A 13,209-nucleotide genomic window follows, 5' to 3' on the forward strand; every position below is an offset into this window, starting at 1 on the left:
TTGAAAGGGTTTTGTCTTTGAACACTTTTTGGTTCCAGTTTCCTCCACAGAGAACAGGGATAATACTCTCTGCCTAATCACATAGGTGGGAAGATAAATGAGCTAAAGCTGGTGAGGCACTTCCCATCGTCTGGAATGAGCTCAGCAGTGTGACCCGGAAGTATAATTGCACTGATTGTTTTGCGGGTAGGGACTAGACACCAGGGAACACCACACTATGGTGGCTCATTTTGTAAATAAAATCTTATTGGTTCCCAACCATTCCTGCTCATTCAAATACCAGCCTTGTGACACAGTCCAGATTTGAGCTGTGGGACAGGAAATGTCCAGCTTATGATATGGCAGTCTGCATTTTATAGAAATTTGCTTATCTATGACTTAGTTCAGAAGCAGAGGTTAGTTCCTCTTTACGTGTAAATTCTTCTTATATTGAAACTTTAGATTTATAATGTTTAAAAATAGAACAAAGGGTTTTTGTTTAATTCATGTTTTAGCAGCCTGACTTTATCATCTTACCTAATATAGCCAAAGTGTACAGTATTTTATTGTGAAGTGGTTTAGACAAGACTGCAAGGCTGCAAGTGTAATGTTGTCTTAAGACCTCTGTCGCTGTGATGAAACCATGACCATACGCACGTGGAGAGCAAAGTGTTTATTCCAGCTTGCGGTTCCGCATCACACTCCGTCACTGAGGGTCGGCAGGGCAGGAACCTCGAGCCAGGCTTCATGGAGAGGCCATGGAATAGGGTGCTTTACTGTCTTTCTTCTCATGGTTTACCTAGCCTGCCTTCTATTAGCACCCAGGACCAGTCCCAGGACTGGCTCCGCCCACAATAAGCTGGACCCTCTCACATTGTCAGTCAAGAAAACACACTACAGGCTTGCCTATGGGCAAATCTTATGGAGGCATTTTTCCAATTGAGAGTCCTCCTTCCCCAGTAACTCTTAACTTGTGTCATGTTGACAAAACCCAGGCAGGACAAATGTAAATATATTTACATTAAAGGGCCGTTACAATTAGTTTATATTGTTAGGCCCAAGGCACGCTGCAAGCACAGTTTGAAGTGAAATGGGAAACAATATCTTTCTAGAGACAGGGTTAGATGTTCTAATATGGCAACTAAAGATTCAGGGCCTGATTCGTTCCTGGCTCCTAAGTCACCATTCACAGGCACAGCCAAAACAACAGGGTGTAAACCACACAGAACACCGTGTGTATGGTTCAGGTAGGATTGGTAGTTCAAATCACCTGTACTCAAGAGTACACGTACACATTTTGTAAGGTCAGTCCTGGTCAGAAAGAGTCCCTGCCATTGGTGGGTAGCAGCCATTTGCCCCTGCATTCCACGTGGGGTGCTCTGTAAAAGCCTGCCACCGAGCCATTGAAGCCAGCCTAGAGCCTAGAGTGTCAGTGTGTCTTCACGTAGTTTCCTTTCTGATTCTAGGAGTCAGTTAATTTTCCTGGCTATGATTTGAAAACTTAGTCTTAGTTGGACGTAGCTGGTTTCTGATTGTCCATCTTGAATCTATGCTCCCCTTCAGCAGGTGGCCCTTCTTCCAGTTCTCCCACATTTGGGCTTACCAGCAACTTTTGTTCCTCCTGACTATGCTCCATCCTTAGTGTAAATATCTGTATGTAATTTATCTCATGTGCTTTCTTCTGTAATCCCAGGACAGTGATTGCAGCGATGGGTTCACCATCATGGAGTGCTGTGACTGAACAGCAGATCTCATGCAGGTTTGCTAGTCATGCTCTCCCTGGTCCAGGGTGGAACTCAGGCCGCATAGTGTTGGTTGATTTCTGCAACAGCGTTTTCATTTTTAATCGGTGACTTTATAAGATGCTTTTGATTTTGGGGTTTTTGAATTCTTGGCAGGGAACCCTCGTATTGGGTCCTTTTCAGAACACCACGTCAGAAGTCACGTGCTAGTGAAAGCTGCGCACTTGTCTCGGGTTGCCTGCCAGGCTGCTCCACTACATCACTGCTGTTACTCATTTCTCATTGTTTTATGAGGACCATATTTGCCCCACTAATTGGGGAGGTGTAGTTCTGTGTAACAGTTCTTACTGTAGGTGATCCAAAGCAGCAGTTCTGCCATTGATGCCTGTGTGCATGGGATCCTGTGGCCGGGATCTTCTGTACCTGCCATCTGTCCGTACCTTTCTGTTACCCTCACTCTCTCCCTGTCTGTCCTTCTGTCCTTCTTAGTGGAGAGTCTCATTTTGTTACTTTGATTATATTTATTCCCTGTCATTGAGGATTATTTTATTGAAATTCCTTTTTAGTATTTAATATATCTACAAAGTATAAAAATGAGAAAACCAAGAAAAGCAAAGAATCAAAACATCAGGATTTTTGTCTCATTTAAAATGCTTTTCCCTAAAAATTTCAAAAATATATGTGGTTACAATTTTTGACCTTGATCAACTGGCGACTTTTTTCAAATATTAGTAGACGCTGCCGATTCAAACCAGGAAAAAAGATTCTACCCAGAAAGTGTAGTGTAAGCTGAAAGAAAAAATCTCCCTTACTTATAAAAAATTGCGTTTTTCCTCCATTTCTCCAAAGGAGGCATGCCCCTGTACCTGGTAATCGCTTAGAGGATGCTTTGTTGAATAATTAGATGGAGCATGTGGGTAGCTCCCTCCCTTATTTAATCTTGATTTTTATACATTTGTTCTGAAAGCAAATTGCATCTGGTGAGCACAAGAATAGTACTGAAGTGACAATTGTTCTTTTTTGCAGGAGGAAATTAGAGAAAATTTCCACACTTATTTTCCTCTCTTTGCAGAATGCACAGAATTACAAAGAAAGGGGAGAGGAAGATTGCTTCCCACCCCAGTTCTCGGGAAGCCAAAGCCCGAGTATGTGCGTTGCGATTATCTATTGGCTCAGAGCTGGAGCTGGCTGTGGTGTGGATTGCATCTCTGACAGTACAATAGGGGATCACTTGATAAGAAAACTTTAATTTCGTATTTTGTCACTTTAATGTAAGCAGTGACCTATACGTTTTTAAAAGGTGCTTGTGGCTTATAAACAGCGTTGGAAACTGGAAAAGATTAATTTGGGCTTTTTCCTGTTCCCAAGTTAAATCGCTTAGGGTGCTCTGGAAAGGTCATGTTTAAGGAGGACGCTTTGCTTTCTTTTTCATATTCGAAAGTGCTTATGGAAATTCCTGTACTAAATGGTAATAGTCAGTGGTGTGTTTGTGTCTGACTGTGGTGGGAGTTGAAGTCATAGGTGTGTAAGAGCACCTGGACTTTTTAGCCATCACACTCTTACCTTTTTAAAATGTATATTTCAAAGAGTGAAAATTATAACTCTTAAAAGTTGTTAGGAAATTAGGAGAACTCACTAAAAACATCCTGGGAGTTGGAGGTTGAAAGTCATTGTCAATTGGAGCTCCAAGGAGTAGGCCTAATGTACCAGATACTTCTGAAGGATAGATGAAGTCCAGGGACTTTCGCCTCTCTGCATGTAATGAAAAGCAGTGTTAGCCACTGGAAATTGGTGGAAGCCAAGTCAGTCTCCTTCCTGTGGAATTATTTACCTTCTTTCTATTGCCATAAGCCCCGGGATTTCATTTCCTGTTTGGACACAGTCACCCCTGTTGCAGCGCGTGGATGGCAGGCTTTCTTGCAGGAGCAAGGCGTTTCAGAGGCTTTGGGTCCCTGCATCAGAATAGCCAGGGAAGTCCCATTGGGATGGCTTGTTGGTTATAGTTTGTGAGGTCATCTCTCTGTGTATCCTTTTAAATTTTGGGTAATGTTATATGAGCTACTTTTGTGCTTAAAGTACTATGACCCAAAATGACTAGCAGAAGAAAGAGTTTATTTGGGCGTATGGTTTCAGAGGGAGAGTCCATGATGGCAGAGAAGGCATAGCAGCATTTGCCTGAGCAGGAAGCTGAGAGAGAGCTTCTACTGCAAACAGGAAACAGCAAGCAAACTGGAAAATGTAGTGATATTTTGTTTGTGATATAACAAAGCTTGCCTGAATAACAGAGTGCAGAGCTAAGCCACTAGTGAGCCACAGAGGCCAGGCAGTGGTGGCGCACACTTTAATCCCAGCATGTGAGTAGAGGCAGATGGATCTCTGTGAGTTCAGGGCTACCCTGGGCAACACGAGATTGAATCTGTCTAAAAGAGAAACAGAGCTAAGCAGTGGTGGTTCACACCTTTATCCCAGCACTAGGGAGATGGAAGCAGGAGTGATATGACTGGGTGGAGAGAGGAATGTAAGGAGGGACGAGTCAGGAGCTCAGATGAGTCTGAGGATTCAGCCTGAGAGGCAGTCTGAGGTTTCATAGAGAGGATTCATAGAGACCAGATCACCCCTTTGGTCTGAGCATTGGTCGAGGTAAGAACTCTAGTGGCTGGCCGCTCTGCTTCTCTAATCTTCAGCACTAACTCCTATATTTGACTCTGGGTTTTTAATATTAGACCAATTAGAATTCATGAATTCATGCTCTATCCAGTGAGGCGAAGCCTTGGGAAGAGCAGTTCAGCTTGGGGATGCAGGAGGCCTGACTGTCAAGTGTTGAGTCCATTCTGTGCCCCCACTCTTTCCTCACTAGTGAGTCTGCACGGGTTTTTGAACATTTGCTGGCTGTGCATTGGTGCTTTTGTAGAGCTCTTGCTTATTTTACTTATGTGAAATTATTGGACTACTTGAGTTTCCTGAAAGGTTTTTTTTTTTTTTTTTTTTTTTTTTTTTTTTTTTTTTTTTTTTTTAACGAAGTGGAGAAATAACTTGTGTTATTTTTCTGTGACTATTAGCTGCCTAGGCATATTGTTTGCGCACTTGTTTTTCCTGTGGTAATAGAATACCATGCCTATTATGTATCAGTTTCCCCTTTCTGTCTCACAATTGACCTGTTTGCCTACTGCTGTTCCAGTATCATTCTGTCTTAATCATCATTGCTCTTATTATATTATAAAAAATGAAAATGAAGATCCTTCATTATGTTCTATGAAAAACCCTTTGGCATTTTGATCATAATTATATTAAATATACACACTAATTTGAATGGAAGGTCTTTTATAATGTTTTTCAACAGTATTTTGCAAAAATTGTTAATTTCAGGGTCCTAAAATTACTTAAAATTGCTCCTTGATTTCCTAGGATCTTTTTTCATGGTGGGAATGAGATGCTTCCTTTCATTGTATCTAATTGGTTATGTAAAGTTTACAGACGAGTAGCTAGTTTGTAAGTGACTTTTATATTCAGCAGCCTCGGAGGCACGATGGACTGTTTTTTAATTATCCTTTTATTCCCCCCAACTCCCAAGTTGGTCTCCTTCCGTGAGTAGAACCCGAGGGGCAACATGGAATAGAATCACAGTCAGTGTGGATTGTGACCTTATTCTTCTTGATGTGTTTCAGAAGTGTGTCCTTGTCTGGTATCTGCTCCTAGGTTTGAAACAGCCACTGATCACATAAACATTTCTCTCTGTTCTTTATTTGACATGAGAATTTTTGTGTCTTTTGATTTCTTATTTTTGTTTAAAATCATAATTAGTCATGACAGATGTAGAACCCCTGCTACTTTGTTTTATTTTATGACATTTTCATGTGATTGTTTTTAGTATTGCTGGTGATCAGTAGTTGTTGAGCTTGACTTAAATAGCTGAGAACTTTGTTAATGATATGTTGTATTTACACACTGCTGAATTAATTTGCTGGTTTTTATAGCATTTTTACATTTACATTTATTGCTGTGATCAGTTCATAGCATTTTCTTTGTGCTACCTTCCCTGACTTTAAGATGAAAGGTTCTACCCATACTTTCCACCCTGCACAGAACTCAACCTCAGGTAGATCAAGGACCTCAGCAGAAGGCTAGGCCGCTGAACCTGACAGAAGAGAAAGTGGGACATAGACTTGAACTCATTGGCACAGGAAAAAGCTTTCTGAACAGAACACTTGTTAGCATACTCACTAAGATCAACAATCAATAATTGGGACCTCACGAGACTGAAAAGCTTCTGCATAGCAATGACAGCATGATTCAGACAAAGCAGCAGGCTACAGAATAGAAAAAGATTTTTTACCAACTACACACTGTACAGCGGGATAATATGTCAAACTAAAAAAATGGACATCAAGAAAGCAAACAACCCAGTTAAAAATGGGGCACAGCTCTAAATAGAGAATTCTCAAAAGAGAAAACTCAAATGGCTGAGAAACAAATAAATGTTCAGTATTGTTAGTCAGCAGGAAAATGGAAATCAAAATTACCTTGAGATTTCCTCTTACACCAGTCAGACTGGCCAAGATCAATAAAACAAATGCCATCACATGCTGGCCAGGATGTGGCATAAGGGGAACACTTATCATTGCTGGTGCTAGTGTAAAGTTGTACAATCACTATGCATATCAGCGGCAGTTCCTCAGGAAGTTGGGGATAGATTTACTTCAAGATCTAGCTATATCACTCTTGCACATATACTGGAAGGATGTTTCCTTCTACCACAGAGACACTGCTTAGCCTTGTTCATGACTTTTCTATTCATAATAGCCAGAAATTTAAAATAGACTGGATGTCCGTCAGTGAATGAATGGGTAAAGAAAATGTGCCTTTATACAATGGAATGTTACTCAGGTAAGTAGATGGAGCTAGAAAAATGAATCATCCTGAGTGAGGGAACCCAGTGTTTGCTTATATGGGTGTAATGTCTTCGATAACAGGCTACAGTCTGTACATCCCCAGAGGTTAGGCAGACAGCAAGTGACTAAGGGAGGTTTGGATCCCTTAGGAAGAGGAAATAGAGAGTTATGAATGGACAAGTTGGGGTGTGGGTGATGGACCGGAAAGGAGGATCAGATGGGGAGGGGGAGTGACAAGGGAACGGACCAGCTAAAACTAAGGACCATTTGAGGGGTTACATGGCAAACTAAATATATACATATATGAAAGAAATCTAAATGAAAACACCAAATAAAGATTTGGAGAGATGGAGCCCCAACTAGACATCTCTCATCACCAAATGAAATACCCGTAGCTGAGAATAGGTAACATCAATGAGTTGTTGGCCACAGGGGCCTCATCGAAACCCTCAAACAATCCAGGGGATTGTTGTCCACAAACTGATGGTAAGGCCCTGTTGCTGAAGACACTCCTGTACAACTCATTGTACTCTGAGAAGTTGAGCTGGTGCTTACCTAGAGCCTTCCACCCCTACTAACTAGTGTTCATAATACTGGGGTGTACTCTGAACTCTGAAGAGAAGCAAATACCAACCCAGCTACAAAACCTTCCATCTACAGTGGTGACCTGCCTGCCAGATATGCTGGTGCAATAGTGGTTCAAAGCTTGTTTGGTAATAACCAACGAATATCTGATTGTCTTTGAGGTCCATGCCATGAGATGGAACTCATACCCAACACTGCTCAGGGGGTCATGAACCTGAGACTAGATAGGTCACTGATATAGGGAAAACCATACTGTTCCACTAAAGGAACGTAGCAAAAAAAAAAAATTACTCCTAATGACAACCGCTATACTCATAGATCAGTATCTTCCTTAGCCATCATCAGAGAAGCTGCCTCCTGCAATAGATGGGAACAAATACAGAGGGCCACAGCTGGACAGTGTGCAGAGAGTAGAGACCTTGGAACACTGAGTCCTACAAGGTATCTCTTCAACAAATCCCCTCAGGGTTCAGAGAACTCTGCAAAAGAGGATGTAGAAAGATTGTAAGAGCCAAAAGGGATGGAGGACACCAAGAAAACCAGACTTTGTAGACACAACAGGGCTGATCAACATATGAACTCAAAGATATTATAACAGTTTGCACAGGGCCTGCACAGGTGAAACCTAAATGGGGTCCCAGAGCTGAGAGGGGAAGTGGACATAAGCCCCCATCCCTAACTGTGGTAGTTTGAATGTAATTGCCCCCATCAGCTCATAGGGAGTGGCACTATTCAGAAATGTGGCTCTTTGGAGTGGGTAAGGCTTTGTTGGAGGAAGTGTGTCACTGTGGAGGCAGACTTTGATGACTCATATATGCTCAAGCTATGCCCAGTATCTCAGTTCATTTCCTGTTGCCTTTGGATCAAGATGTAGAATTCTCAGCTCCTTCTCCAGCACCATGTCTGCTGGCATGATGTCATGTCCCACCATGATGATAATGGACTAACCCTCTGAACTGTAAGCCTCCCAATGAAATGTTTTCCTTTGTAAGAGCTGCTGTGGTCATGGTGTCTCTTCACAGCAATAGAAACCCTAACTAAGACTCTAATGTAGAAACTAATTGATAACCACTTGCAGAAGATAAATTAGTTTTGTGCAATGGAGTGTTACTGGGTATGTAAACCACACTTCATGGCAGGCTCTGTGCCCAGCAGTAGATGGCCAACACAAAACAAACTTAGTTTTTGGAGGTTCTTTGTCTCATAATCAAAATATATGAAAAAATGTATTTTCAGTTAAAAATAGAAAGGAAGCAAGTTACACTGATCTTAGAAAGTAAGTTTGCATATATTTCATCTTTACTGTTCCTGGTTTAATTTGTTTAAGAGAGAGATCCATTTCTTTAATGTTTTTTTTTTTTTTTTTTTTTTTTTGGTTTTTCGAGACAGGGTTAGAACTCGAACATAAAGTCATTTGTTTCTGCTGTTGTTTTGATAGTCGCATACTTGGCTTACAGAGCATATTGATCTCTAAAGCAGTGATAGTCCTTATTATTATTAGATATGCCTTTCTATTTTTCATGTACTCTGCTAGTAATATATATATATATATATATATATATATACATATATATAGTAGTTTTCTTTTTGAGCAACTTTGTCTATTGTTTTAGCATCTGCTCTCTGACTTTTCTTTTTTTTTTATTAAAAATTTCCATCTCCTCCCCTCCTCCTCCCCCTTCCCTCCCCTCCCCTCCACCCATACCCCCACTCCCTCCCTCTCCAGGCCAAAGAGCCATCAGGGTTCCCTACACTATGTTGAGTCCAAGGTCCTCCCAACTCCCTCCATGTCCAGGAAGGTGAGCAACCAAACTGACAAGGCTCACACAGAGCCCGTCCTTGTCGTAGAGACCAAGCCCATTGCCATTGTCCTTGGCTTCTCGGTCAGCCTCCACCATCAGCCACTTTCAGAGAGTCCGGTTTGGTTGGATGTTCCATCAGTCCCATTCCAACTGGACTTGGTGGTCTCCTGTTAGTTCTGTCCTGCCGTCTCAGTGGGTGAAAGCGTCCCTCACAGTTCTGACTTTCTTTCTCATGTTCTCCCTCCTTCTGCTCCTCATCAGGACCTTGGGAGCTCAGTCCGGTGCTCCAATGTGGGGCTCTGTCTCTATCTCCATCCATCGCCAGGTGAAGGTTCTATGGTGATATGCAAGATATTCATGAGTATGGTTATAGGATCTGGCCTTTTTCAGCTCTCTCTCCTCAGCTGCCCAAGGAACTAGCTGGGGGCATCTCCCTGGACACCTGGGAACCCCTCTAGAGTCAAGTCTCTTGACAACCCTCAGATGGCTCCCTTAATTAAGATATATGCTTCCCTGCTCCCATGTCCACCCTTCCTATATCCCAAGCATCCCATTCCCCCAAGCTCTCCCCATCCTCCCCTTCACGCTTTTCTCTCCCCTTCTCCCCTTGCCCCCATCCCACCCCACCCCCAAGTTCCCAGTTTATGCCCAGCAATCTTATCTACTTCCAACATCCAGGAGGATAACTGTATGTTTTTATTTGGGTTCATCTTCTTATTGTCTTCTCAAGGATCACGAATTATAGGCTCGATGTCCTTTAATTATGGCTAGAAACCAATTATGAGTGAGTACATCCCATGTTCATCTTTTTGGGTCTGGGTTACCTCACTTAGAATAGTGTTTTCTATATCCATCCTTTTGCCTGCAAAATTCAAGATGTCATTGTTTTTTATCGCTGAGTAGTATTCTAATATGAATATATTCCACAGTTTTTTCATCCATTCTTCCACTGAAGGGCATCTAGGTTGTTTCCAGGTTCTGGCTATTACAAATAATGCTGCTATGAACATAGTTGAACAAATACTTTTGTAGTATGATTGGGCATCTCTTGGGTAAATTCCCAAGAGTGGAATTGCTGGGTCCTGGGGTAGGTTGATCCCGAATTTCCTGAGAAACCGCCACACTGTTTTCCAAAGTGGTTGCACAAGTGTGCATTCCCACCAGCAATGCATGAGTGTACCCCTTACCCCACAACCTCTCCAGCAAAGGCTATCATTGGTGTTTTTGATTTTAGCCAATCTGACAGGTGTAAGATGGTATCTCAGAGTTGTTTTGATTTGCATTTCCCTGATAGCTAAGGAGGTTGAGCATGACCTTAAGTGTCTTTTGGCTATTTGAACTTCTTCTCTTGAGAATTCTCTGTTCAGTTCAGAGCCCCATTTTTTAGATGGGTTAATTAGCATTTTAAAGTCTAGTCTCTTGAGTTCCTTATATATTTTAGAGATCAGACCTTTGTCAGTTGCAGGGTTGGTGAAGATCTTTTCCCAGTCAGTAGGCTGCCTTTGTGTCTTAGTGATAGTGTCCTTTGCTTTACAGAAGCTGCTCAGCTTCAGGAGGTCCCATTTATTCAATGTTGCCCTTAATGTCTGTGCTGCTGGGGTTATACGTAGGAAACGGTCTCCTGTACCCATATGTTGTAGAGTACTTCCCACTTTCTCCGCTATCAGGCTCAGTGTGTTCCAATTAATATTGAGGTCTTTAATCCATTTGTGCATGGTGATAGATATGGATCTACTTTCATTCTTCTACAGGTTGACATCCAGTTATGCCAGCACCATTTGTTGAAGATGCCCTCTTTCTTCCATTGTGCACTTTTGGCTCCTTTATCAAAAATCAGGTGTTCATAGATTTGTGGGTTAAGATCCGGGTCTTCTATTCGATTCCATTGGTCAACTTCTCTGGTTTTATGCCAATACCAAGCTGTTTTCAATACTGTAGCTCTGTAATAGAGTTTGAAGTCAGGGATGGTAATGCCTCCAGAAGTTCCTTTATTGTATAAGATTGTTTTGGCTAAGCCGGGCGGTGGTGGCGCACGCCTTTAATCCCAGCACTCGGGAGGCAGAGGCAGGCGGATCTCTGTGAGTTCGAGGCCAGCCTGGTCTACAAGAGCTAGTTCCAGGACAGGCTCTAAAAGAGCTGCAGAGAAACCCTGTCTCGAAAAACCAAAAAAAAAAAAAGAAAAAAAAGATTGTTTTGGCTCTCCTGGGTTTCTTGTTTTTCCATATAAAGTTGATTATTGTCCTCTCAAGATCTGTGAAGAATTTTGTTGGGACCTTGATGGGGATTGCATTGAATCTATCGATTGCTTTTGGTAGAATTGCCATTTTTACTATGTTGATCCTCCCAATCCAAGAGCAAGGGAGATCCTTCCATTTTCTGGTATCTTCTTCAATTTCTTTCTTCAAAGATTTAAAATTCTTGTCAAATAAATCCTTCACTTCCTTGGTTAGAGTTACCCCAAGATATTTTATGCTATTTGTGGCTATTGTGAAAGGTGATACTTCTCTGATTTCCCTCTCTGATTCCTTATCCTTTGTGTATAGGAGGGCAACTGATTTTTTGGAGTTGATCTTGTATCCTGCCACGTAACTGAAGGCGTTTATCAGCTGTAAGAGTTCTTTGGTGGAGTTTTTGGGGTCGCTTATATATACTATCATATCATCTGCAAATAACGAAAGTTTAACTTCTTCCTTTCCAATTCGAATCCCCTTGATCCCCTTATGTTGTCTTATTGCTATTGCTAGGACTTCAAGCACTATATTGAAGAGATAAGGAGAGAGTGGACAGCCTTGTCGTGTTCCTGAATTTAGTGGGATAGCCTTGAGTTTCTCTCCGTTTAGTTTGATGTTAGCTGTTGGCTTGCTGTAAATAGCCTTTATTATATTTAGGAATGACCCTTGTATCCCTATTCTCTCCAAGACCTTTATCATAAAGGGGTGTCGAATTTTGTCAAATGCTTTTTCAGCATCTAATGAGATGATGATATGGTTTTTTTCCTTCAGTTTATTTATATGATGGATTACGTTGATAGATTTTCATATGTTGAACCAGCCCTGCATCTCTGGGATGAAGCCTACTTGATCGTAGTGGATAATTTTTCTAATGTGTTCTTGGATTCGGTTTGCCAGTATTTTATTGAGAATTTTTGCGTCAATGTTCATGAATGAGATTGGCCTATAATTTTCTTTCTTGGTTGAGTCTTTGTGTGGTTTAGGTATCAGGGTAACTGTAGCTTCATAGAAGGAATTTGGCAGTGACTCTTGTGTTTCTATATTATGAAATACCTTAAGGAGTATAGGTATTAGGTCTTCTTGGGGGTTCTGGTAGAATTCTGCATTGAAACCATCTGGTCCTGGGCTCTTTTTGGTAGGGAGAGTTTTGATCACAGTTTCTAATTCTTCACGACTAACAGGACTATTTAGAATGTTCACCTGGTCCTGGTTTAACTTTGGTATATGGTACTTATCTAAAAAACTGTCCATTTCTTTTACATTTTCCAATTTTGTGGCATACAGGCTTTTGTAGTAAGATCTAATGATTCTCTGAATTTCCTCTGTGTCTGTGGTTATTTCCCCCTTATCATTTCGGATCTTATAATTTGCGTGTTCTCTCTCTGCCGTTTGATTAGTTTGGCTAGGGGTTTGTCAATCTTGTTGATTTTCTCCAAGAACCAGCTTTTTGTTTCAGTGATTCTTTGGATTGTTTTCTGTGTTTCCATTTTGTTGATTTCTGCCCTCAGTTTGATTATTTCTAGTCTTCTACTCCTCCTAGGTGAATCTGCTTCTTTTTTTTCCAGAGCTTTCAGGTGTGCTGTTAAGTCACCAATGAGTGCTTTCTCCGTTTTCTTTAAGTGGGCACTTAGTGCTATGAACTTTCCTCTTAGCAGTGCTTTCATTGTGTCCCATAGGTTTGAGTATGTTGTGTCTTTGTTTTCATTAAATTCAAGAAAGACTTTAATTTCTTTCTTTATTTCTTCCTTGACCCAGGTGTGGTTCAGTAGTTGACTGTTCAGTTTCCATGAGTTTGTGGGCTTTCTGGGGGTAGCATTGTTGTTAAATTCTAATTTTCATCCATGGTGATCTGACAGGACACAAGTGGTTACTAATATTTTTTTTGTAACTGTGGAAGTTTGCTTTGTTACCGAGTATGTGGTCAATTTTCGAAAAGGTTCCATGAGCCGCTGAGAAGAAGGTATATTCTTTTTTATTTGGG

The 13,209-nt window shown here is 41.3% G+C and overlaps 1 protein-coding gene across 7 annotated transcripts in view; it reads left to right on the plus strand.

Moving 5' to 3' along the window:
• Cep128 (centrosomal protein 128) overlaps positions 1–13,209 on the plus strand; it is a 372,845-nt gene that overhangs the window by 53,402 nt on the left and 306,234 nt on the right. The window lies entirely within an intron of this gene.

This window comes from Arvicola amphibius, chromosome 7 (assembly GCF_903992535.2).
Source record: "Arvicola amphibius chromosome 7, mArvAmp1.2, whole genome shotgun sequence".
In the NCBI taxonomy this organism is placed as follows: domain Eukaryota; kingdom Metazoa; phylum Chordata; class Mammalia; order Rodentia; family Cricetidae; genus Arvicola; species Arvicola amphibius.